The 27,527-nt window shown below is 42.7% G+C and overlaps 1 pseudogene; it reads right to left on the minus strand.

Moving 5' to 3' along the window:
* Window positions 1-8,221: 8,221 nt before the first annotated feature.
* Window positions 8,222-13,198, minus strand: LOC115693954 (lipase-like; annotated as a pseudogene).
* Window positions 13,199-27,527: the final 14,329 nt, after the last annotated feature.

Here is a 27,527-nt window from a genome sequence, read left to right on the forward strand (position 1 = left end):
ATTCCGTACTCTTTTACACGCATATTCAATGCTGATGATGGTATTGCTCACATATTTAATCAGAGAAATTATTGGAAGACAATGATGGAGCTGTGAATTGTGACAGATGAAAGTATTATTAAAACAGAGAGGCTTTTTAATGCTAATGGTATATATGTAACTTTAATGTTAAATCTGATATTGGTAGTGAAAAGATTATCTCGTGCGACACTGTGTTATGCAACATAATTATTCGGGGAGCATGCAAGAGTCGATACGTAATAGCAAGTCGCCTTCTTGAACTCTCTCTCAACTCAAGAGAAGTGGGTCTCATAATTCATAGTTAAGCGTAACTCGTCAGTTATTCAAGTTCAGTTATATTCTTTCAAGTTTGAATAACTTAAGTTATTAAATCAATTTGAATTTGAAATCGAAAATAATTGACTCAAAAAGCTTGCAACCATAGTGAAGTGATTGCATTTTTATATACCTAAAAAATATAAATAAATAGATATATTATGGAACAACACCAAAAGATGCACAAATCAAGGCACAAATAAGAAGGATGAAAGCAAAATCAAAACCACACAAGACATAAGATATACGTGAAAACCCAAGACGGGAAAACATGGGGAGAGAGAGAGAGGAGTTTCACTATATTCAACAATAAGTACAAGAGTACAATCCAAAATGTCAAAGATAAGAATAACAAAGAAGGGAGAGAACGTGGAGGCTAGGATTAGATGTGTCATGCAACACATCCCTTTTATAGTCCCTCTTCCGTTTTAAAATAAATACGCATGGTCCGAAAAACCGTTGTCGCCAATTTGAAAGTCAAAACTCAACAAATCTCTACCTTCATATCTTTAGAAGAGTGTTATGCCAAACGCTACAAAACCTCTTGCCCTCACCACCAAGAGTGACCAAATAAGCCCACCGCCCAAATTTCGACCAAAAAATAAAAATAAAAAATGGTGGAACCAATGACGAACACTCCTAAATTTATGTGAGCGTACTCGGTGTAGGAAATAAGGGATGAAGCACCACCAACTCCGCCTAAGCAACTCAAATGGTGATAACGCTAATCAATGCTCGGACTTGGCCAAAGGAACTAGTTTGAGCAACATATCCGTTGGATTATCCGCCATAAGTACTTTCTCCATCGTAACCATACCCTTAACAACCTTATCACGCACACCGGATGTCGATATGTTTCGTTTCCTCGTGATATATCGCATTCTTGGTCAACTAGATTGCACTTTGGTTACCGCAAGAGGCTACCTACTCCGGATTTTGCTAGCAATTAAAATAAAAAAGTGCCATGGAGTGAAGTCTGTTGTACGAAACATTGAAAACATGTTATTTTATAATTTTTCGTTGAAAATCCACTCGAAAATGTTGACATTGCGGTCCGAATCATTTATCAAATGGTGATGGCTAAAAAATAATATTATCAAATGCTGCCCAGAAGAAACATAAAAAGCTAAGTGATGATGGAAAGAAATAAAGCATTACAAGCAAAGAAAAATCTACATATTGCTAGCAATTCTAATTGAAATGACATCTGTTATGTAAAACGGTGAACGCATGTTATTTTACAAATTCTCATGGTAATTGACTTGGTGGGGGCCTCAACCAGTCATTCACGGCGAAACTGGCCGCGAGGATCCAAGGAAAATCTTGTAAAAAAGGCAAAGTGATAATGAAAAGATATAAAGCAATACAAGCAAAGAAAGAGAAGGTGGGTCATCCTGATGTGGAAAAGAAGACCCCGCCAATGCTTAAGCATGAGCCCTTGGTAGTCCAAGTCTTCGTAGAATTTGACTAAGGTCAATTATTGGTGGGATTCCTTCTTGAGCAAGCTGGCTCATCATGGACTGTTGGTAGTCCAAGGCTTCCTAGACTTTGACTTGGGTCAATCAATGTTTTCAGTCTTCTTGCACCACGTTAAGACGTGGCACGGGGAGCTTAGGTTTTAGATTGCTGGCGTTCCTATCAAGATCACATCGACCAATCTCGTGCAATTCTTAATCCAGTGATTATATTTCAATGCAACGCAAGACTATATGTATGTGGCACAATTCATTTCCATTTAATTAAATTAGATGGTATCGACTTTTTTTATTGATTGACGACACGATTGGGTAGACTATTTAAGAAAAAAAAATTTCCCGAACAAATGGTGTTTGTTTGCAAGTATTTTTCTATTTCTAAATCAATTTCACTGTAACTAAAGGCGTGAATGATAACCATTTTGGTTAGAAATTGATTTCTGGAATAGAAAGAGATTTTTCTATTTCTATTCCTAGATGAGTTTCTGAGCAAAAATACGCGTTTAATAACGACATAGAATTTCTCCCTGTCGGGCGGCGGCGGGCGACAAACGGCGGTAGGCGGTCGGCGATCGGCAATGGCGGACAGCGAGGCCGGCGGCGGCGGTGGCCGGCGGGTGGGTGGCTGACTAGTAGCGAGGACGAATGATGAGAAGAGTTTTTATTTCTCATTTGTGTTCTAGAAATAGTGAAGTAGAAATTTTTTTTTCTCATTTATGTTCCAAATCTATTTCTGGACTAAAATTTTGCTCTAGAAATAAAAAAAATGAAATTGTTTCACCGAACGGACTTCTATTCCAGAAACAAGTATGAAACAGAAAAATAGTTTTGGAATAGAAATAAAATGGTTATCATGCGCGCATTAAACATTCCATGTTTCACGATAGAAAACAAAAAATCTCACTAGATCCGGAGGTGTAAAAATGTTCCATTTCGGAATTCATAAGTTTTTAAGTTTTTTAAGGCATAAATCCAAGTGTGACAAAAAAAAAATTTAAGATTGAAGTTATTAAATCACAATGACTTGATGAGTTAAAAAAAAAAGACTCTAAGGAAGTATCAAATTCTTTGAATTGAGACGGATGGAAGATCGGATTTGTTAACCGATAGCTTCACCCTTGATTATACTCCACTAAACTTTTGTTTTAGTAAACGAAACTCCAAAAGTCTCGTTGTACATTTTTTTTAAAATCAGACTCCTTTCGTTCAAATCGAAATTGAGCTTCCTCCTTTAGCTCAAAAGCTCAAGGAAGAAGAGAATACAGGTGCAACCGGCCACAAGCGAGATGGAGCCTCGGTGGACCGGCAAGGTTGGGCCTTGCCGGCCTATGACGAGGTCGAGCTCGCCAGGCATGGCTCGAGCCTCTTCGGCGACCTCGAGTGAGGCTCGAGCCCTATGTAGTTCACCGGATCTAGCGAGGCTGTCAAGCGAGCTCAAGCCTCGCTAGATTCGGCTAGCTAGGCCAGGCTCGAGCCATGCCCAACCTAGCTCGCCGCTCTGGCAAGGCCCGAGCTCGCCCGATGACCTTGAGCGGTGAGCTTGGGCAAGGCGAGGCGGAGCCTCGCCAGCCTATGGCAAGGCTCGAGGTCGCTTATGGCTAGTCGCCGAATGGCCACGACAGACCGAAGAAGGAAAAAAAGATGAAAGAAAAGAAAACAATGAAAATTAAAAATTAAAAATAATTAAAAATTCGATTTTTTTTTAAAATAAAAATAAAAGGAAAAAGTGTTCGGTGAAAAAAGCGCCCGGTTGAGAAGTAAAAGAAAGAGAGGTCCAAAAGAGAAGTAAAAGAAAGAGCATGGAAAAGGTGTTTCTTGAGCAAGCTGTTCCATCATGGACTGTTCGTAGCCCGAGCGTTCGTAGACCTTGACTTGGGTCAATCATTGGTTTCGGTCTCCTCGCACCGCCCACACGCTTATTTTTTTTCTCTCTTTCCGAGAGTTGTAATACCGCGTTAAGACGAGACACGGGGAGCTTAGGTTTTAGATTGTTGGCGTCCTTATCAAAATCATATCAACCAATCTCATGCAATTCTTAATTTAGTGATTGTATTTCGATACATCGCAAAATTATATGTATGCGGCACATTCCATTTCTATTTAAGTAAATTAGATGGCATTAACTTTTTTATTGATTGATGACACAATTGATAAATTATTAAAAAAAAGTTTTTTCTTAACAAATGGTGTTTACTTGCAAGTATTTTTCTATTTTATAAATCAATTTCGTGGTAACTAAACATTCCATGTATCATGAAAGAAAATAAAATCTCGCTAGATCCGAAAGTATAAATATGTTCTATTATGCAATTCATAAGTTCCAAAGTCTTTTTAGGCATAAATCCGAGTGTGACCAAAACAAAAAAATTTAAGATTGAAGTTATTAAATCAAGATGATTTGATGAGTCAAAGAAGACTCTTGAGAAGTATCAAATTTCTTGAATTAAGATCGATGGAAGATCGAATTTGTTCTCCGATAGCTTCACCTTTGATTACACTCCACTAAACTTTCGTTTTTTAGTAAACGGAAGTCTAAAAGTAGCGTTGTGGATTTCTTTTAAAATTGGACTCCTTCCATTCGAATCGAAATTGAGCTTCCTCCGCTAGCTCGAAAGCTCGGGGAATAGGAGAAAATAGGTGGGATCCCACTGCCTAAACTCCTCTTTTCAAAGGAAAAGATAAACTTTTCGTACAGATGCGGACCTTAACTATCAACACCTTTGTTCCTTTTACCACAGAATATGCACAGAGAGTCGTGGGCCAGTTTTGCTGCAAAATCGATCGGTAAGGATGCTTCCTCGAAGCATGACTCCAGCCCGTCCAAGTTGACAATTATGTACGTTTCTTAATGCGGCAAATCACTGGACTTTGTGGTGCAGAAATTTCGGGGATGAGAATCAACTTTTGCCCCCAAATAAAGGGGCGGATTCATTCGAAGTCAAGTCAACGAAAAAAGCAAACATCGAACTTCCAAACAAGTTCGTTTCCCCAGTCTTAATTAAGGTGAACTCCGGTCGGTCCAGTTTAATGGGCTGGTCGGGCCAAGGCCCGAACTAACTCCGAAACATAAAGGCCGGTGGAATTGTGAGAAACTTGCCATGTAGATGTGGAATTGTCACTTTGAAGAAGTTGGAAAGAGTTCTCCATGCAAAAGTTAATGGTAAGTTGAAATAAGTCGAAATTTTCTTTGACTTTGTATATTCAATTTCAAAGAAAGTAAATAAGATATGACAAGACATCATGAATCATGCAGGAATGAGCCTGCGCCTTTTCTAGAAGAAGCTATAGAAGTCCTAGAGAACATGTCCTTGATAACGATTCTTGAGGATAACTAGATATGGATGCATGATCAGCTAACAGGCCCAGGAAGAGAAATCACTTGTCAAAATGGTGGTATGGAAATAAAGAAGCAGAGTAGACCGTGGAATCACGAAGAAGCATTAGATTTGCTGATGAGAAGCAAGGTTGCTATGATCTATTTCCAAGTTCAACAACACAAGTAATATGCCCCTTTAATTCACTTCGGGTACTCCAATTTCTTTAGCACTGTACTCATCTACCGCACTAATATTTAACGTCCTGTAAAGTTATGGGAGGATTTTACTCGACCCTTGAAAAAAAAATGAACTGGAAGTGATGTGTTTTCCTTTTGGCAGGAGAAAGACAAAGTCGAAGCTCTCCGTCTCAAGTTTGATCATCGATGACAATACTGCCAGGACTTTTGGAGACTTTTCAACCTGAGATTCTCTCAAGTTGATAGTGTAAACTTGCAGTTTGAACTTATGGAAGACCGTCGTGCACAAACCAGGCTTTTTTGGCACAACATACCATCGAATGTCCTTCCAAAATGCGTTTCCAAAAGAAGTCACTTTTCCTTCCTGAATTGCGATGGCGGGTATGACACTCCTCTCATATTCAAAATAACCAATTTTTCTGTTACGAATAATTGAATATAATCTTTCATCTGTCACCGAGAAAGTTACAGAGAAATGGAATGGTGGGAGCCACACATTAAGGTATAAGATAAATGCTGTGGAACATCTTATTATACATTGCATTGTATCTCATTATATCCAAAACTTATCTTAGCAAGCTCTTTCTGCTGCAGATGGCAAAGAAACCATGGATCTAATGGGATGCAAATCACCTTTATAAAACTCCAGACTTTTCTCTGCATGTTAATTTAGAACGATTGACGTACTACAGGAAACTTCGCAACCTTGGTCAATTGATGATCAAGTGCTAGGTCCAAATTGATGATCCATTGGTCAATTGAATCACTAAGCTTCCTTTAATGTGAAGCACTACAGGAAACTTCGCAACCTACGGGATGAACTTAGGAAAACTGGAATCTTTAAAAGCAACTCCTGATTGATTGGACATCGATACGGAAATCCCTGAATATCAAGCATTGAAGGATCTCAAAATTCTTCACGTTGTTCATATTGAAGATGATTAACTACACAACTTTCAATCACCTGGAGCTCTTACAAGCCTTGAATACACAAACTGATGCTAGTATTATTACGTTCAAGTGCACTAATTTTGTTAATTTACATGTTGGTCATTTATGTGAGATCCTTGGAATTTGCCCGTTTGTACTTTAAATTTGAAGCCGATACCCGCGCCTTATCAAAATTAACTATGTTACAGCTAAAACAATGAAGGTTATAATCAAATGCATAGGTTTAAGCAGTGACAAAGGCTCTTTCATTCACCTTTTGATTATCCTAAAGGAGCTTTAGATTTCAACACTGACAAGGAGATCGTTGCCCGACAAAAGTCCTGTATGATAGCTTGAGCTTTTTCTCTTGGTAATAAGTGACGGAATCTTTTATGCAAGCAAACCATGGCTAACTCAATTAATGCGTATAATTGACAACCAGCTAACCAAGTAAAGGAAAATATGAGTAAGACGACGTAACAGTATTTCTTTCCAAATGTTTTGGTGTTGTACTCTAGCTTTTACTATGATGTACAAACTCTAGCTAATCATACAGGGTCAAGGACTTATATGTGCTTTGAATGGTCATAATTGGTTTTCAGGTTTCCACTAATATTAATTCCTTCAAATCAGAAAAAGAAGGTAAAAGCTTACAACTCTCGTTCCAAAGGCTAATATGATCATCCTTACGTATTAAAGCCAAGATGATATAAATTGTTTACCTCCTAAAAGTTAAACTTTGGCGGAGGTTGCCAGTGGATATGATGCAAGAAAAGGTCAACATCTGTTTCCAAGATGACTTGATTTAACAGTTCATCTGCATAATTCCCTGCGAGGAAATAGTTGAAGTACTTAATTCTGCCAAGAAGTCTTACGTGATGTAAGGACCCGGGGTCTATCACTGTGCAATATTGTCCGCTTTGGGCCTCGGCCCTCACGGCTTTAAAACGCGTTACACATAATAGAGAACCCAAGCCTTATAAACTAGCCCAGGACTCCCCCTAGGCGATGTGGGACAAGAGACATGCCCCATTGCCATCCTAAAAGCCTGCCAGAAGCCGCTCCTTGCTCAGACCAGAATCCATCGGCCCCGGCGACCACTCCTCGCCCTCGTCGGACCGAGTCGTTACATTCTCCCTCCCTTCGGGCACAGTGTCCCCACTGTGGTCCCACACGCGGTCGGGAGTCGGCCCTGATACCATTTGTAAGGACCCGAGGTCTATCACTGTGTAATATTGTCTGCTTTGGACCTCGGCCTTCACGGCTTTAAAACGCGTTACACAGAGTAGAGAACCCAAGCCTTATAAACTAGCCCAGGACTCCCTCCTAGGCGATGTGGGACAAGAGACATGCCCCCTTGCCATCCTAAAAGCTTGTCAGAAGCCGCTCCTTGCTTAGGCCAGAATCCACCGGCCCTAGCAACCACTCCCCGCCCTCGTTGGACCGGGTCGTTACATGTGCCAATGCGCCTGTAGGAGAAGGTAAGGTCATAGATTGAGAAGTGGTTTGCCAAGGCAATCTTTGTTTCACTTTTTTAAAAACCAGTTAATTGCCTAACCATGCAAGTCTCACAGTTGCAAAATTCACACATCTACCAATTTTGTGAAGTTCAACATGAGTTCAACCCCCAAAAAAGGAAAAAGAAAAAAAGAAGGAAAATAGCTGCGTGATTCAACTATGAATAGCTTAGCTCAGCATCCACACATCAAGTTTGGCAAACAAAGCCCCAGGCCCAAAATTAGATCAACAGGCAAACTTGCGAAAACATTCATTCAATTGAAACCATGGAGTTGTACTTACAAGGATGATACATTCAACTTTGTGCTATTTACATTCAGAGTAAATTTGAGTGGAGCTTCTATGCACCTTGTGATGGATATGGACAATAGATCGATGGAATGCATTTCATGACCAAACTTCATCACAAAGGTTCCTGATGATCTTTGAGAACTAACCCAGGAGCATTTCAACTGAAGTTGCTCTTAGCGTCAGAGTCTGAGCGCGGCCTCAATGCAGAAGCAAAAGGATTCCTGGAAAGCATAAGATTTCCTTTGACATCTTCGCCTCCACATTCCGTCAATAGTGCGTCCGTGGCGATTTTGCATGATCCCCATGTCTCAGCCATTAATTCCACACTATAGAAAGACTAAATGGTCTACAATGCTGTTATCAGTTACCAATATGCAGGAAAATACCCTCATCAGTTGTCCACAAATATTCTTGGTAATAAAGGACGGACATTCTCTAGAACAAGCTGGTCTATAACATGACTAATTGCATCTAGCATGATAAATCCACAAAATAATTGCTTGAACAAGTAGCTTCGACTGAAACTAGCTCATTACTTGCTGCATGATGCATCTTGTCCCGAGGTATCACAAACTTTCTCAGTCTGATAAACTAGTCTACCAAATCCTATGTTATACAGCCATACCTACAACAAAGGGAAGATTCCAATTACACGTGAAAACTGTTACGAGCATGATTAGTTATTAGAGAAGCAGGTGGAATCAAATCATTTTCTCATTATCTCACATCAATATGTTTATCCGTGGCTGTCTTTGAGCTAGTCACCAATAATTATATGCATTAGTAGACATATAGACATACATAATTTAAGAGAGAGAGAGAAGAGAGAGAGAGTATAGTAAACAGTATTACTTGTTTAAACTTTGGAATCGGTATGAAAAACTCATGATGGCTTTTGCAGGAGTGAGAATTACTCAAATATTTTTAAAGGTAATGAGTCCTACAAACTACCCTGCTTTGTTAAGAAGAAAAACAAACAAGACAGTCATAATTTATACGCTGAAAAAAGAGAGAGTACATACAATATCGGAATATATGATACTTCACTTGTTAGATAGGTTGAAAGAAATGCGAAGCAAACCTCAAATTCAGCATCGACAATGCACCATAATTTATTTGATATTCTGTCACGATCAACGCCATACCTCTCTAAGGAATTGATGGTATGTATGTCTTCTGTGTGAGCCGAAAATAGTACGGAGGCAAATGAGGCAAAACATCATGTCCAGTAGTAATACGCAATGTTTTTGGTACGCGGTCACTGTAGTAAGACGCAAACACTGCATTGTCAATATAAGGTTGTCCAAATGTTAAAACCCGAATATTTCGTGCTACATGATTAACCAGGAAATAAAGTGTTTCAGTTGTATAAGCAAATCAGGTGAATGCTGGTGTGGAAAAGACAGCTTCAGCACACATAATTAGACAGCCAAATAACTTGAATGTTAATACATCAATAGCCCTTTCAAGATGGGAAAAAAACACTATGCATCAATAACCATATATTGCATCTCACCTACAAAGGTGAACAATAGAACAACCCTTTGTCTCCATAAGGGTTGAAGGTATAGCGTTAACTCTGTCAAGATCCCATCCATAAGTTTCCCAACACCAAACCCCACACACAACAAAACCAAACCCACCCTCAGCACCACAAAAGGGTATTAATAATATGGAATAGTGGGATTGGGCATGAATTTACAACAGAAGCGCATTTAATTGCTTCCACAAGAAGCACTTGGATGTTGGTGGGGGGAGTCGCATCCTGCTAATAACATAAAGAAAAATTCCTGGTTCATGGTGAAAATGCCCCTTGAACTACAAAACTTACTGCCACAAGTAGCGGATGAGAAACTCAATCTTAAAAAGGACTGCGACACATGGGCATGATGTCGCAATTGGCTCGACAAAATTTTCAGCGAGAAACCAGAAAACAAAAATAACATTTTAAATCATTTAAAAGTGTTAGGACAAGATGTTATACTTGCTACTAATACTTTGAGAAAGGGTATAGTCTAAAGTTCATGCAACCTATGATCCTATCATAGGCCACACAAACATTTGTGTAATCAGACTTCAAGATAAAGTTTAACTCTAAAAAATCACCACTTGTCATGGAGAAGAGAATCAATGGGACATGAATTTGGCTTGGGCACCATTTCTGGTACCAGTTGTGCAACAAGTGCCTACAAAAGTACACTGGAACTCTCTGTCCAATAAAGCTGAGAGAAAAGGCATAATTTAGACATCTTAGCATTGGCTCGAGCCTACAACATATCTGGCCCTATAGTCCTACTGAAGAGGAGCTACTTCTTTTGATTAGAGAGAGACTTAGACAGAAACAATACACAAAACACAAATTTAGGATTGATATATAATATATCTTAAAATGCTTTAGCACTTCAAGATTACATGACATAAAACTTGAGCTTCAAGTGCTTTAAAAAGTTATATGTCCAGACCATAAACAAATCAACAATTCCATAAATTTTCCAGCAAGTAAACTTTGTAATGATTATTTGGAGGTGACCTTATCCACTATATTTAGGTATTCAACCAACTTGAAGCTCCATAGCTTAACAGGTAAGACTCAATTCACACTGCTAGATACTTCAACAATTGGAGGTTAGCATAAATGGCTGTTTGCACCCCCCACTCTGCTTGTGTTTTGTCTATGGTTTGACCAACCAAAACCGAAAGAAAACAAGATGCTGTCTATGATGAATTGTGAGTATAAATATGAGAGCAATAGAAAGTTCAAGATCCACATAAAGAGCCTAGACTCTTCAACACAGATTTGGCAGAGAATTCCAGATGACTCTTAACAGATTATAATCTGAATAGATGGAAGAACGCAATAGAAAAAAAACCAATAAAATTCACAATTCCAGATGACTCTTAACAGTTTTTAATTATCTTACCATAAGATCAAGTCCACAAAAGGATGCCATGGCCCCTCCCATAGAATGCTCTGTCACCATGACATTGATGTCTCCATATAAATCCTTGGTTCTTATAACAGCATCCAAAATACCAGGTTGAATTTTCATATTGTGATAAGTTTAGTAAAATCCATGATGAACCTAAGCAACAATCAATAGAGTAAGACTGTAACTCAATCCAAACAAAAAGAATCCATAGCTTGCAAGAGGCATATCATCTCTAGAACTATCCAAGGCACCATGCAAGCCAGGGTAGTATGTCAAGCTATTTCCACTATCCAGTAGAGATCTTCAACCCAATTCTGTATGCTGTAGACATAAATAGAAGTAATCACTAACTAAAAAGCTCAAATGACAAAGAGAGGTGACAGAATTTTTCACAGAACAAAATTAGTGAAGTATGTGATCTTCTCATGAACCAATCTAAAATTACAAGAAGGTAACTTTCGCATCATGGTGGAAATGATTCACCTTTTCCCTTTTTATGGACAGCCGACCCATGGGCCTTGTGTACGCATTCACAGGAGGCTGCTTTTCTTAACTTAAATTTTCATCGAATACTTTGCATGTCATTCGTAAGGGGAAGAGTTGCTAAAGTTAACATGCATACCTATGTTCTTGTGTACCTCTAAAAGCTATAACCACAGCATTTAGGTCCTTGGCCACCCCAACGTATGCCTACAGGTAATATATTCGTACATTTAGAAATAGATATAAACAATTAGATGCAATTCAAACATAGAGGCATCGTAAGCATTGCAGATTGGTAGGCCACTGCGACCAAATAATACTTGTGTAAGCAGTGCTGAATGTCCACCATCAGTTCAATGACTCCGAACATCAGTTTTCAGATCAAAAGGCATTAATAACCAGTTCAGGAGCTACTAAAAGGAAGCAGCATATATGCCCACAGAATCTCATCTCAAGAATTGGCCATTTAGTACTGAGGATCTATTCTTCACAGAACATTAGGAACAATGTCAAGTTAGAATTTATTAAAACATATTAAATTACCTTGGTCTTTCCATCACAACTAGGACATGTCCAACTAAAAAGTTCTGTAAAATCTGACATGTAAACCTGCAAAATAAAAAGCTTTGCATCTAGTTACAGTGTTATTGTATAGAAATGGTGAAACCTGAAGGGTAATAACAAGAAGCTCTAGGTAAATGGGATAATCTTTATAAAGAACACTTACAACAGATGCATACTCCACCGCCATCATCAAAAGAGTGTGATTGTAAACAGCTTTGTGAGCCTTGGACCTCACTTAAAGTTCTACATTTACCAATTGATAAAATTTCAGATTGAAAATACGGTCACAAGATCATTCAATTACAAGCAACAAAGCAAGTTTCTTATGTCTCTAGCAAGCTATTTCGACAATCAAGTGAGAGGAACACTTCAAGGAAACATCAACTCAAATCAATATTTTAGCATAGTTCTACCGTCCTACTTTGTGAACTAAAAGAGCTATATATTCAATGCAATGTGATGAAAGGGGAATAAGTAAACAACATAAGGCTCCTCTTTCCCATAAAAAGCTACTCCACTGAAACCTACAGGCTACAGTCCATCACTTGACTGAAGAAAAGCCGAATAGCCGATAGTTAATCGCTGTGAGACACTCAACAAATTTATCCCCAAAGTAGAAACAACAGGATGAAATTAGTATGGAACAAATTTAAGGAAATTCGATCAATCTGACCATATTCCAGTTGTGGCATCGATCCAAACTCGGTAATCCAAGAGCTTAACAAAACCAACCAAATACAACACAACACCGTCAGTCATATGCTTTGAAAACATCGAAATCTACACCTGAGGGATCATTCAGCTATAGTTTTGCCTTCCATTCAATCAGGCACTCCAGCTCCACCACACAGTCAACGATTTCCCCCAACCCTGAAATACCTAAAGCCGCCAAATTCACAATACGAATCTCACTGTCCAAGCTCAAAACCGTCCTACTCAATCCTAGCGCCTCGTCTATTCGCACCTTATCACAGTCAAAACTCCCAATCCGAATTGAGCCAGAGGATCAGAGCAGTAATTGATACATGAACACGAGTTGCAATTACCTCTCGCCCCTACTTGCGGCAATGAAGCATTGTCAAAACAACCATCACCCTCAACCACGACCTGTTCTGCTCCACATTATTCTGCAAGAGGAACGGATCGAACAGCGTCATCGAGGAAAAGAAAAAAAACGACATCGCGCAGCAAAAGAAATTCCAATCTCTGTTACCTTTCCAAATACGCAAAACAATCACACTCAATCAAAATGGCGCGACCGCCCGGTGAGATGGAGAGATCGATTGCGGTCTCGGTAGAGATTTTCGCGACGGATGGCGATCGCAAGCTCCGGCGACTTTGTGGGGGCGGAAACGGAAGGGAAGGAGGGGACGATGAATTTGCTAATTTTCCTGATTTGCCTTCGGGCGCCTGCTCAATCGCACATTTTTTTTAAGTTTTAAAACTTAATTGCACACAAATTTTAAGACTTTTAATGTATTTATCCTCTTTTTTTTGGTCAAAATAGTCTGTTAAATCTCAAAGATGTAAAATTTTGATCTTTTTTGACACCGAAGCATAAAACATATGCTCGAAATAATTGAAGACATGGAATAAACAATAATAAAAAGTTGAGAATGATTTTTGTTACTTTTCATGCCTCATTAAAAATGTAGTTGAGTCACATAAGAAGTATGAATACATGATTAACGAGAAAATTGTCCAATCAATCCTAAATATATTGTCCAGATGTCAGTTTAATCCTAAATTTTTTAAATTGCTAATTCAGTTCTTCTAACTATATTAGCAATTTCCAACGAAAATTGGCCAGAATGACTCAAAATTTCAAGCAAAAGTTGAGGACGAAATTAACAAAATTGAAAAGTTTTGGACTGAATTAGCATCCGTACAATCAGTTTAGGACTAGGTGGTAATTATTTTCAAGGATTGACCATACCATTATTTTGCTTCTCTTATAGTTCTTTTAAATAAGAGAATAAACAATATATAAAAAAACATATATATAAATTAAAAGAAGTGTATATATATATATATATATCTTACGAAAAAGAGATATGCGATATCTTTTGCCTAAATGATTTTTCTTGGCAAAAGTACAGCGCAAATACCAAAACTTGGTACGGGGGACACTTAAGTGCCAAAAGTTACAAAAGGTATACTTAAGTGCCACTTTTTTTTGAAAACTGGGACATTTAAGTGCCCAGTCCAGCGAAGAGCGCTGGAGATTTGACATGGCTTATTTTAATAATATAACTCGCCTACGTGACTAACGGAAAAGCTGAATCAGCAAAGACTCAGCCAAAATGACATCGTTTTGATACTGACGTGGCTTTTAATATAAATATTAATTAAATTATATAAAAAACTTAAAAAAAGGGGAGGGTTCAGTGAGGGCTATTCAATCCTCGCTGCCACTGCCCCACCATCACTGGAAAGGCCCGACGATGGTGGAGCGAGGGTCGGGCTAGGTCGCTGGGCCTTAGCTAGTGGCCGGCAACCCTAGTTGACCACCGATAAGGGCTTGCGGGCCCTCGCCCAATGGGGCGAGCTCGCCCTAGCCAACGGCCGGTAGCCCTTGGCCTCTCTAGGCGAGGGCCAGCGACCCTCGTCGGATCTGGGGGAGGGCCCGCAGGCCCTCGCCAATGGTCATCCAAAGTTGCTGGGCACTGGCCAAGGCCTGACGACCCCAGCCAACCATTGCCTCACCATCGCTGGCCCTTCCCGGCGATGGTGGGGCGGCGGCGACGAGGACTGCATAGCCCTCGCCGAACCCTCTCCCCTTCCCTTTTTTTTTTTAAATTATTACATTTTTAATTGATTTTTGTGGTTTTTTTGCTAATGTGGTGATTTTTTAATAAAAAAGGCCATGTGGTCAATTTTTTTAAAATTGCCACATGGATAATTTTTTTTAAAGAATTGCCACGTGAGCAAAAAAAAAAAAGTCACTGGAAAATGCCACCTAGGCAATTTGGTCAGAATTTCTCACCATTGACACTTAATTAATCCATTTTTCTTCGACTTTGGCACTTAAGTGTTCCTTTTGAAACTTTTGGCACTTAAGTATCCCCGTGCCAAATTTTGGCACTTGGGATGTTCAGCACTAGTTTTTCTTTATGTTAGTAGCTTGAAATTTGCCGATGTTGATCATCACGTTTGTCCACCAAAAGTCATAAAGGCAACTTTCACGTTTGCCCCACTAATTTAGTATTTAGGTTTATCTTGAAGTTTTATTCTCCTGAAAACGGTGCTTAATCATAATGTTCTGTTCGAGTCCAACCATGCCTTCAATTATTGCTTTGCCTAAACTTGGTATTATTGACATAATCAGACCAATGATTGTGCCCTCCACGTAGTAAAATAACGTCAATATACGTAAGATATAATCCATCTCTTAGGCATCGAGAGAAATGTTTCATAGCAATGTCAAAGTTTAGACGACAAATGCCAAAAACTTCCCACTTTTCTTTTGCAAGTTATCATCTTGATATGGAATAACGCTACCGGAAGCCCCAAAATTTTATCGGTTTGTGAAATGTCGGCTTTGAATGTTTTTGTCTTTTTGAGCAATCAAATTCTTGAACTATGATTCATTCATTCACATTGGACCTTCCATTAAAAGACAAAAGAAATGCTTATGTGACCGTTCAATGCCAAGTTGAGTCAATGTGGCTCCTACGTCCTTATTAGAAAGATTAAAGAAATAACAAAACTAAATTTTCTTCATCGAGGAAAATTTGGAACGCCAACGCCATCGAGAGCCCACAGGCAATTTGTCGATAGTGTTCGAGTTTGATCAGTGGAGGAGGACAAAGGTCGGAACACTTTTCAATAGAAGCCCACTCAGGCTGAGGTGGTGATGGCTCAGAATTGGGAGGCTCCCTTCAGCTGCCCGTGGCTTTCTCAACGGTGTTGCGTTGATTTCCAACAGTGTTGTGAAGATCGGAAATGATTAGAAATTCTTCGCGTCTTTTTCTCTCTTTTTTTCAAGTCACTCATATTTCGGGCCTTACCCAGCCCAAAGTTAAATTAATGGTAATCCAAGAGCACTTGTTTAGGCCTAAACCTTTAAATCGGGCCTGAAGTTGATCGGGTTGGGCATATTTTTCAATAAAAAAGCCACCCATTTGCAACTCTACTTCCAATTACTAGACCCCAAATAACTCGCGAACTCACATCATAATATGCCTTTTGCTACACCATTCTTTATCTGCAGTAGACAAACGAGCATTGCTATTCTATAACATAGAAATGGCAAAGATATATTGTTTATCCCCGTTCAAGATCGATATTTTCCCCAAAAATCAACCAACTAATATGAAATTAACCCCAATTTAACCCCAATAGCAACTAGTCACGATATTCCAGCAATATTTACCCTAGAGCTGTCACGCCCTGAGCTCCCCGAGCCGTGGGTATACGACAACCGTCGAGGGTTATTTCACGACAATCAACATCCCCAATTGCAATCAACAAACAGACAACGGAAAACACGCATAAGCAAACCACACTTATATATACATATTGCATCATTAACCTAGAAACATAAAATTACACGCCCTGCATTACTCAGGCCTTTCCGATTAGTGTCAAAAGAGGTCGGGGTTGAAGGTAGTCCTAGCTTCTCTATCTACAAGGGCAGATATACAAAAAAGGTGGTATCCCCATAGGTGATCGGTCCCTCTACGACTCCTCCTTAGGATCATAATCGAGGTCGCCCACGGTGCCATTTGGTGGGCTTTCCACCGCCAAATTCGGTGGGTCTTCGCCATCTCCACCGGACGGTCCATCGAAACCCTGAAGTGGTCCGGTGAGGTCCCCGTCAAACCACACGTACCACGCTATGAAACGGTAGGGAACCAACTGATTCAATCCCTCATCGACCCAAAGCGTGATCGTATACTTTTGATAGGTCAAATCAGTGGTTAGGTCCACAACCTCTATCACGTCCATTCCAATGTCACTGGCATCCCGAAGCGGACGATATGCACATTCATGACTACAGGCATGAAAAGTGGTACACAACAACTAATGAGTATTAACTCAATAAGTGTAATGCCTAATCCTCGTGTAGGAGGATGCCTAGCATCGGAAATGCGTAATCTCGATGCTTAACATGTCGATGGCAAATCAATAGCAAAGCTTATGCTTTGCCTTGCTTACTTACATAGGTGGCCTCTCCACGCACCTAAATTATTCACACGTGACAATTCAAGGCAAATATGCGTAATCATATATATGCCACAATTCAAGCATATTACAACCATCACAAGCACACGGCTTCTAATTATTACGACCTCAATGGCCAACCAAAATTCATTGGTTTCTCAGGAACTAGCTGCGCATCGTCCCGCCCCGTCGAACCCGGCAACGTCTCAACCTCCCTTGACGATGACATCCGATCATGTCGGGCTTCGTTCCAAAATCCACCTGTGAAAGGCATCCAAAATCCATCGGGCATCGCTCCAAAATCCATCAGTGACGACTTCCCTCGTGTGACCACACGTGCAAACAAGCACCCTATCGCTTGTTATCTTCGCATTTAAGCCAATGCAATAAGGGCTCAACCACATGCAACAAAGTGTGTGTTGTGACTTACTCGGAACTGAGTCGATGGGATATGCCGAGCTCGAAACAAGACTCGTGGAATTTCCGAGACGTTTTAGCATCGACCTAGGCCTAACTTGATTCGAAAACGATACGCCTCAATACCACCGAGCCAACGAGAGACTCGGCTTGATGTGCATCCACGTTCTTTTAACAACCATCGCAATCTTCCTCCGACAACTCGGGTCGTGCATAAAACACATGCAAAAATCAACGAAAACTCATTAGAACAATCATCAATCAAATAGCGACTCATCTTAGAACTACCTATCGGAATCAAGTCATGAGCAAACTATACAAAATTGGCACATGATGCTCCTCTCCTCAAGACCAACAAGATAACTCATAGAATCACGGGATCGCAACCGAAACTACGTCCAACATACGTACCGCACCACCTAGCCAAAGATTAGGGGTTCCACTTACTAAACTGGGATAGGCTATTTGACGAAGGTTGGATGATGGACGAACGACGATGGAGGCTCGCGTGGTTGGCAGTGGGGGATGACGACGGCAACGACAACGGCGGCCAAGGGCGACGACGGCGACGGCTACGGCAAAGGATGGCAGTGACAGTGGAGGCGATGGCCGGAGAGAGAGAGAGAGAGAGAGAGAGAGAGAGAGAGAGAGAGAGAGAGAGAGAGAGAGAGAGAGAGAGGATGGCAAGAAGGCTTCTTGCATTTATCACTCCTCTTGCCATCATTCAACTAGCCTATAGCCATGCTATTCTAAGATGTGAAGGGGTGATCTTGCAAGATCACCAAGGACAACAATCTTCACCCTTTCTCCCCAAGTTGTCCTAAAGTCTCTTCATGCTTAGCTTTTAGGAGAGATGGCCAATGTTGAAAGCTAACTAGAAGACCTCTCCTCTTTCCACCTCCTGTGCAATAGGTGCCCACTCCTCTTGGAAGACAAGAACTTGGTCTTCATCCAACTAGCGTCCAAAGAACTCATCATTGAAGCATTAAAAGAAGGTATCAAGAGCAATCTTATAAGAATCAAGCATTAATGAAGAAATCCTAATGTGATTAGTGTTAAATATTGCCATAATGTGCAAACTTCCAAATGCATTTAATGCCTTGAAATGGGCTTGGGTTTGGGCTTGGCAACTTTGGGCCTAGGCTTGACTCACCCAATCGGGGCTTCCAATAGGCGTGTGTCCATTGGGCCTACTCCTTGGGTGTGAAGCCCATGGGTCCAATAGGTGGCCCACTTTTCCAAGACCAAAGATGCGGAGGCCTAAAACCATTCACGAGGAACTATCTTAACTAAACTGGAAAGGAAAGTTGTCGAACTATCCTTAATCGAAAACCCGTAATCGGACCAAGGCTCGTGGTTAAATTTCAATGAGAAGCGCTCCCAATACAACCTATTCGAGTTAGGCGGCCTCTTGGGGTGTCACTTGTGTGACTCATGGTTGATTCGGAAATCAATCCTTATTTGAGTCTTGTCGACTCATGGAATATTCTCGGTTGTTATGTAATTGGGCGGAATTAAATTATTTATCTGAGGTATGTGGTCTTGTGAAATTGGCTTAGGGTCATTCGAGATTACTATAATAACTATGCGGAATCACCCGCAATCCGACTATATATACTCTTGCCTAATCTATCCATAACTTTTCACTAATTGACTGGTGACGGCGTAAGGTCGTCCCGCATCGATCCTTATAGTTGAGCTATTTTTTTCCCATGGTCGAGTACTCTAGTTGAGCGCATTTCCCGACCCTCCATTGCCCTTCCTAATTGAATAGTTGACTCTTGCACGATCTTTGAATCGACTCATGGTCTAGTCCTACTATTAGTGCATTGATAATTTATGTCACATCCCCCATCTCGGGGATCGAGCTACTGGTTATTTTGCAACATCCTATGCTTGTCGCCGTCCCGATTCATTTTATCTTGTTTATATGCCCATGCGGAAGCGTAAACACATAAACCCCGACAAAATCATCTGGAAGATCATGGGATTGCATACATACAAAGCATACAACTGCATTACATCGATAGTTTTGTATATACATTAATTTCCTGATTTAGCCTACTTTACATGATAACAAAGGCCAGGGTATCCCTATCTCCGCTACAACTGCGGCTTCCAAAATTGGGAACCCTTCTTGTTACTGGCTGGCATTAAGGACTTTAGTCTGACCCGTCAGACGTTGTCCTGTCACTTGGGTTCATCGGTTCCTTATACCCTCAAAGGGGGCAGATAAAGCCCTCGTCGGACTAGACGTACCAAGCCACGTAACGGTGAGGGAACAACTCAATCTATCCCTCGTTAACTCAAACGGTAATAGTAGACTTCCGATAAGTTATATCTGCTTTGACATGTATTACATCTACGGTCGACCCTTTCATTTTTATAGGGAGACCAAAACGTACAGGAGGCGGGTTAGCCATACCTACAAACCTGTAAGGTAAAGAGTGAGTTTTAGGAACTCAGTAAGCAAAACTCCTAACTCTCGGCTAGCAAAGCAACACATCATCAAGGACTAGCCAGAGCCACTCACGCAAACAGTGTCGATGGCAGATCAATAGCAATTCTAACGTTATGTCTTGACTATATGCAATATCCTTAGCCGCCCGACTTTCAACTAATGTAAGAACACTCATAGACATTACTCAAGCATAAATCAGAATTCTAGCATTTCTTTTAACATCATCTTGGCTCGATTAGGCCCTCTCGGCTCAACCGAGAATTCTAGCTTCATATTGGGCATCTTGGCTCAACCAGGGCATCCCGTTGGCGCAGGAGCATCTCGAGGGCTAGCTTCCCCGAGGCATCCGGGCTCAAACCCAGGCATCCCATTGGTGTGGGGGCATCGTCACCACTTGAGGTGGTGAAGGTTCTTACTTTTCTTTAAGTGATCATGCATAGAACATCACACAAGCCAGTTCTTATCTTCTTTCTTTAGCCAACTCATACATAGCCTGAAGGCACACCCATGCTCATGCATCACTTAACACTATAATATGCCATGGATGAACCTCGGGTTCTCGACTTAAGTCGGTCGTCCAACATCATTCCCGCACCTATTCAAGACATGAGCTTGGCACGCCTCAATACCTGTCAACGCCTTGACGGCTTGGGCGACCACATTCGACACCGAACTTGAGTCGAGCAACCCTCGGTTTCATCCTGGGTGTGTAAGACTAAAATAATAACCACGATGCCATGAATGATCCTAAGTTCGAGGCTCGGCTCAATCGCCAAGTATCAACGTCCCCGCACCAATCTAAGACATGAAATCGGCACGACTCAATACCGACTCACGCCTTATGGCTATGGGCGGCTTTGCCTTGCGTTGAACTCAAGGAGACGAACCTCGGTATTATTCTGATCATGCAATAACTCAAGCACATGATCGGAATCACAACTTTCACAATTCATACACAAAGCTGTCCATCTACCTACAGCTTACAAGTGAGCACCGCCTAACCTCAATAACGAAAATTACAATACTAGGAGAAGGAAGTTCTACTTACTTTGATGAACCTCGGGAATTATCGGAACTTGATGGTCGCACGCCTAAGGAGGTGAGACGGCAAAGGTGAGAGAAAGAAAAGGGAGAAGGAGGAGAGTGGCACCTAAGGTGGAGGAAATGGGAGGGGGCTTTGCTATTTATAGGCTCAAGTGTCATGATGGCAAGTTTTCATGGGCCAATCATTAATTCCCATGTGGTATGCCGAGTTGGCCACCTAAGCGTCGAGTTGGCGCGCCTAAGTTTGTAAGGTCATCGATTGCGGCCCACTTGTTTGCATCTTATTGGGACACTTCAATGGCCTTGTGTTAAGGCCATTTAATGAACCAAGAAGAGGTGGCGCCTATTTTCCTAGGTTCGTGATGGCGTCGGGTTTAGCCCGTTTTGATTGGTCCAAATAGATGCCGAATCATCAATCTAGGGTATAGGCCTAATCTTTAGGGCAATCATGACCATATCTTAGCTTGGACAACTAAGCATTGCACATTAAATGTGCAATTCTAGAATATTCCAATATTTGTCCATTTCTAAGTTAAGCCGCCCATGGGAAACCAACCATTCGGATCAATTCGAGGGCCGAACGAGGGATCATGAGGTACACCCAACTAAACCATTCCGACCATGTCGAGGTTTGTTGGTAACCTTCCCCCATTGTGCTTCGGTTAGGGGTAGATCTGCCCAGTCCGACCATAAGTCAGTGCCCGGGTGCTCGGCCCTGTGGCCGGCATCGTGACCGGGGCAGCCGTCGGTCATCAGGCCTTTGCCCGGGGTCGTGTCCGGTACCCTACCGGGCACTCGGCCTAGCGTAAAGCCTGATACATGGCTTGGTCCTTAGCCTGGTCCGGCCTGGTCCGACGGTCTCAAACTTGGTCCAAGAGCCTGTCCTTGGCCCTACACAAGACATGGCACATGGATTGGCCTATGGCCTAAGAATAGGGGTCACCGAATTGCCCCATTCGCGATTGGTCTGGGGCCTTGTTACAAGGGCCCGTGACCGGTCCATGACTAGTCCATGGTCTGTCAATCGTCCAATGATCGGTTGAGGGTCGTCCTTGTCCCAGCACATAGCCTAGGGTATGTTAGGACTTATGACCATCGATCGGATCATTGAATCAATTCCCGAACCCATTCCGATCGGGTCCCCGATCCATACCAAGGATCCCTGGCCGATACATGGCCGATGCATGATCGATCCATGATCGGACTCACTCGAATCATGATTCGCTATCGGTCACTGAGAACCAAATAGGGAATAACGCATTTTCGATCGGGAGACAACCACGTTTGGCCAATTTGGATTGTCCATGTATCGAGGCATGGCCGGGCAGAATCTCCCGCGACCTGGTCATGACCAGGCAGAACGATTTGTGATCCTTCACTGATCCGTGACGATCCCTTAGTCAATTCTCGTGACCAAGTAGCCATTTCATGACCAAATGATCTAGTTTCTCCTTTGTTCGATCGGTGGACTGATTTACAACCGATCCGTCAGTCGTTCTATGGCCGATCCATCGACCGAGCCATGACCGTTCCCTAATCACTAGTCAGTCGGGCCGATCACGTAACATCCTGAATTTCGACTTATTTTCGGGATCAATAATATTGATATTATTCCTCATTTAATTTTAGTAAGTCTCGCCCGAAATTGAGTTCTCTCGGGATACTAACCGGAAGGGAATGGCTAATTAGAAAACGGTACGTGGACCAGGGACCCGATCGCGATTCGGGCACCGATTCCGAGAAATGACGACGAAATATTTTGGGCCAATGTGGGCCGATTCTAGGAGGGTGACAGATTTAGTTTGGCCGATGACGTACGATCGGATCGCGGGTGATTCCGCACGACCGAGAGTACGCGTGGCGAACAAATCTCGAACTTAAACCGAACGATCGCGACCTCCGAAAATAGTGATAATTCCTCACGTTCTCCCGGTCATCGAGGCCGTCACGACTCGAGTAACCCTAAGTCGATACGCGTAACCCCTAAACAGCCGCCCGTTAGTGAGAGACCCTAAAATCTTAAATTGAGCAATTTTGATCACGGAATTGGATCCGGACTTGGACGTCCGATTTCTGGGTCGTGAGCGACTATTTTTCGAGGACGATGTCATTTTAGTGTGGCCACACGTATTTGGGGTTAGTACGGTCGAAAAATGGAATTTCTGCTCGAAATCGGAAAATGACCATTTTACCCCTAGACTAATTTTTGGGCATTCCGAATTTTGATGATTTTTGCGGATTAAATTAAGGTTATATCAGCCCAATAATGCAGCAAAGTGAATGACCAAAGTGCCCCTCCATTATTGGATAGGGATTAATGAGGGCCAAGTATTAAGGGGCAATCTTGGAATTTTGAAAAATTGGTCAAAGTTATTTATTGCCCTTGTCTCTCTCTTGATCATTTCCTCCCCCACAAGCCAAGTCTCTTTCTCTCTGCCTCTCTGCCTCTCTGCCTCTCCACCGCCGGATCGTCGGAGCACGTGCCGCCGTACGCCGTCCGGTTTCGCCGTCTCACCACCACCGTCCCACTCCCTCTCTTGTCCCTCTCTCTCTCGTTCGGTGAGGACCGCCGACCAGCCCTGTTGCAGCCCCGAATCGCCGTAGTCGCCGCCCTCCGGTCAAGGGCCGCCGCGGAAGCACCGGGAAGCCGCCGCTGATTTCGCCGCTCGCCGGCAATCGGCCGCTCGTTCCCCGTCGATTAGCTGAACTTGGAGCTTAGGTTTTAGGGTGAGTATTACCTCTAAACTTTAATTAGGACTACTTGTGTACTTCTAGATAGGATTAGGTAGTTTTAGGAGTTATTAGTGACTGAATTATGGTGGCTGTTTTGTGGTGAGTTTAGTGGATTAATAGTCAGATTTAGAAGTGGAATTAATGGCCTAGGTTGGCCGGTTTGATGGCTGTCCATGGGGAGATTAATCGGACTAGGTTTGATCAAATTTGGGATTAAACGGTGAAATTTCCGAGTGTGCCTTATTTGAGTGATTTAATGGTTGGATTTGTGCCCAAATGTGTGATGCCATGTGAGCGTGTCCTAATGGCCGAGAATGACTTGATAATGGCGGGCCTTGAGTACGTGAAAATCTTATTGCACTAAGTGCGTGAATTAGGTGCCATGTCAAAATGTGCTTCATTGGAAATCGGTTATGCTAACAAAATGTTGATTGGCCATATTGTGGCACAAATAGAGTAGGTGGTGACCTATTTGATTTATATACCTGTGATTGAAATTGAGTGCCCATTATGCATAGTGTTGCATATCGCATATTGAATTTGGGCTTGAATCATGAGTTTTGAGAATGCACGTGCCTGATATGAACATTTGATCGCCTAATGGCCCTGATGCGTTTTATGCGGGGTTCAGATAAAATTGGTTGTGTGCACGTGTGATCATAATGAGTCCTGATGCGTGTTACGCGGGACGGTACCCGGTTCTACCGGAAGACGGCCAGCCTGATGCGTTTTACGCGGGTTTTGGTCCGTAAGGAGATCGATGTTGCGCTTGATGCGTTTTGATGCGGGCTAGAGACACTGGGCCTGATGTGTTTTACGCGGGCCATGGAGTATTGGTTATTGAGAAAGAGACCTGAAGCGTTTTACGCGGGTCGAGCTCTAAAAGATAAAATGAGTTGTGTGCCAGTGTGCATTATTTGAGGCTGCTCATGAGCATGGAAAATGTGTGCCAGAGTGTATGGCTAATGTGCGTGCCGGTGATTCATGTGTAAGACAGGCACTATTGAGCATGAGCATGCGTGTGGCATACGTATGACCAGCGTATCGCATATGTGCCGTGAATATTATTATAAAATGCCTAACCTGCAGGGTTAATTGTATGCTCGATCTGGGCTCGAGGGCCTAGGTCAACTGGTTGACAAATATTGTTGTTGTGTGTTTGGTTGCCTGTCATGAGGTGCATGTTAGCCTAATTTAGATTTAGGGGTTTTTACTCGCTGAGATTCGTCTTATTTTTGTATAAACCCAAACTTTTCAGACCCCTGGATCTGAGGATGCCGGATGCTCCAGTGCATTTTGGGATTCTGCGCCAGCTAGGGCGGGCATCGACCCAGTACCCCTTATGGAATGGGGATGTGTATATTAGGTATCGTTCTGTATTATTGATTGATGTGGGAGAAGGGTACCCCCAGAACCACAAATATGTAGCCTGGTGTTTCAGGGACCAATTCGGGGAGCACGGACCCCTTCATACTTTTGATGTCCCGGTTAACGGGCAATGTGAGGTAGATCCACAGTGTCCCGATGGAGACTTAGTTAGCCCTGAAGCCTCATCTGATGGGAGTTCGAGTGTTGGAGCCGAACCTGTAGTCTGGGAGGTAGATGATCTGGAGCCGATGGAAGCAGAGGAAGAACCAGAACCCATGGAGCAGGATATGGAGCTGGAGGACGTAGTAGCGCCAATGGACGCGGATGAGGAGGCCGTGGAGGCTGAGTCCGAGTTGGACTCATTAGATTCCGAGGAGGAGCTGCCTGATAGCTCTTCATCCTCTGAGTCTTCTGGTTCTGACCCGGACTGGGTCCCCTAGGTCAGTCCCAACTTTAGATAGATCGGGCTGTACCTTTTTTATTAGAGCCCTATCTCAGCCATAGTTAGTCGTCTAACCCCGGGCTACTGTTCCTTTTTTATTATAGTGGCCGTTGACTTGTTTTTGATTTCTTGTTTGTATTCCCTGTAAATGAATATTGTATATATTTTATGGTAACGCAAAAGTATGTTTTTAATCTTGTTGGTTCTCGCTGTTGTGCTATCCATGGTTGTCTTGTCTATTGTTCGGGTGTATATATCTATTTATATACATCGCTTCCGCTTGTGAACTGATTTCCTGAGTGCTTGGGGGTTGGGTCGGCGTTGCGTCCTGGGACGTCGCAACAAATTCGACCTTTGGGTGGGATGCTCGCGCTTCGTGGGGTTCGGGGCGTGACATCCCCGTTCGATTTTGTATCAGAGCAAGGTCAGCTTGGTCTAATCAGATCGAAGTCTGGAGTGATAAGGAACGATGACCTTGGGTAGCCAATAGGGTCACCTCGTGTGCTAAGTGTACCTCCTGACTGTCTGTGTCTTGGTTGATTGATTGAGTAAATTGACCCGCGAAGTGCAAGTGCGGCAGGACCTGAGGTGAGTATGTGTACTTCCTTGTTTGAGGTCCTGTGTTGTTTGTGCTTAGCCGCATGCTGGGTGACTGATTGTTGATGTGCTAGCTACCTGCCTAGGACCTTAGACCGGTTTAGTTGGTTTAGGTCTCTAATTCCTGGTGGAATTATAGCAGGTAGGCGGGTAGTGAGATCAGTACCATGAGGCATCGAGGAAAGGAGCCCCAGGGGCAATCGAGTGCAGGAGGCCAAGAGGCCCGAGACCCTAGAATGGAGGATGTCATTCAAACCCTGCATGAGATAGGAAATATTATGGGTAGGCAGGCTCAGGAAAGGGCTGCCACCATTGCCCAGGCTGCTGAGGCTGTAGCAGCTGCTGCCGTGAATGGGAATCAAGCCAATATTGGGCAGGCTCAGGCAGCCGGGAATAGGCAAATGCATCAGCTGGTAGAATAGTTTTTAAAGCTAAAACCGCCTAAATTTACTGGAAAAGGTGACCCCGAGGCTACGCCAAGATGGGTAGAGGAACTGGAAAAGGCGTTTGAGGTATTGGGATGCACCGAGCAGGAGAAGGTAACCCTAGCGGTATACCAATTGCAGGAAAATGCGAATGATTGGTGGAAGCCCACCAGGGGTAGAGTATTTCCTGAAGGTGTCGCCCAGACTTGGGCCGCGTTCACAGAGAGTTTCTATGGGAAATACTTCTCGAAAAGTGCTAGGGAAAGGAAGATAGCAGAGTTTATGCGACTCCGCCAAGGTCAGATGACTGTAGATCAGTACAAGGCAGAATTTGCTAGATTGTCCAAGTTTGCACTGAGGATGGTGGAGCATCCCGAGGATAAGGCACGAAGGTTCCGGAAAGGATTGAAACCTGACATTCGTACCCAGTTGATACCGGCGAATTTGAGGACCTATGAGGATATCTATGATAGGGCTCAGGCTCTTGAACAGGACCAGGTAGATAGGGCAGCCGCATCTGGATCGCGGTTTGCCCAGAACAGAGACAACCGCCGTTTGGGAAAGAAATCGATGGCAGGAAATAGGCGTTTCGTCCCGCCAATTAGGAGGAACCTTGGGAAGCCTAACCAGCAATTGAACCGATTTGGGGCTTGCTTTAAGTGCGGGAGTTTAGAGCACCAGATTCGAAATTGTCCCCAGCACCGCCCTTCAGGACCCCCAGGGCAACCGCAGCAACCCTGGATAGGAAACCAGGCCGGGAATCCCCCACCGGCTAACCAAGGCAGACCGCCAGCGCAAGGACGAGTTTATGCTATGGCGCGTAGAGAGGCGGA

Source organism: Syzygium oleosum, unplaced genomic scaffold, assembly GCF_021117445.2.
Source record: "Syzygium oleosum isolate NSW1041296 unplaced genomic scaffold, Sole_v2.1 Sole_v2.46, whole genome shotgun sequence".
Classification (NCBI taxonomy): Eukaryota; Viridiplantae; Streptophyta; class Magnoliopsida; order Myrtales; family Myrtaceae; genus Syzygium; species Syzygium oleosum.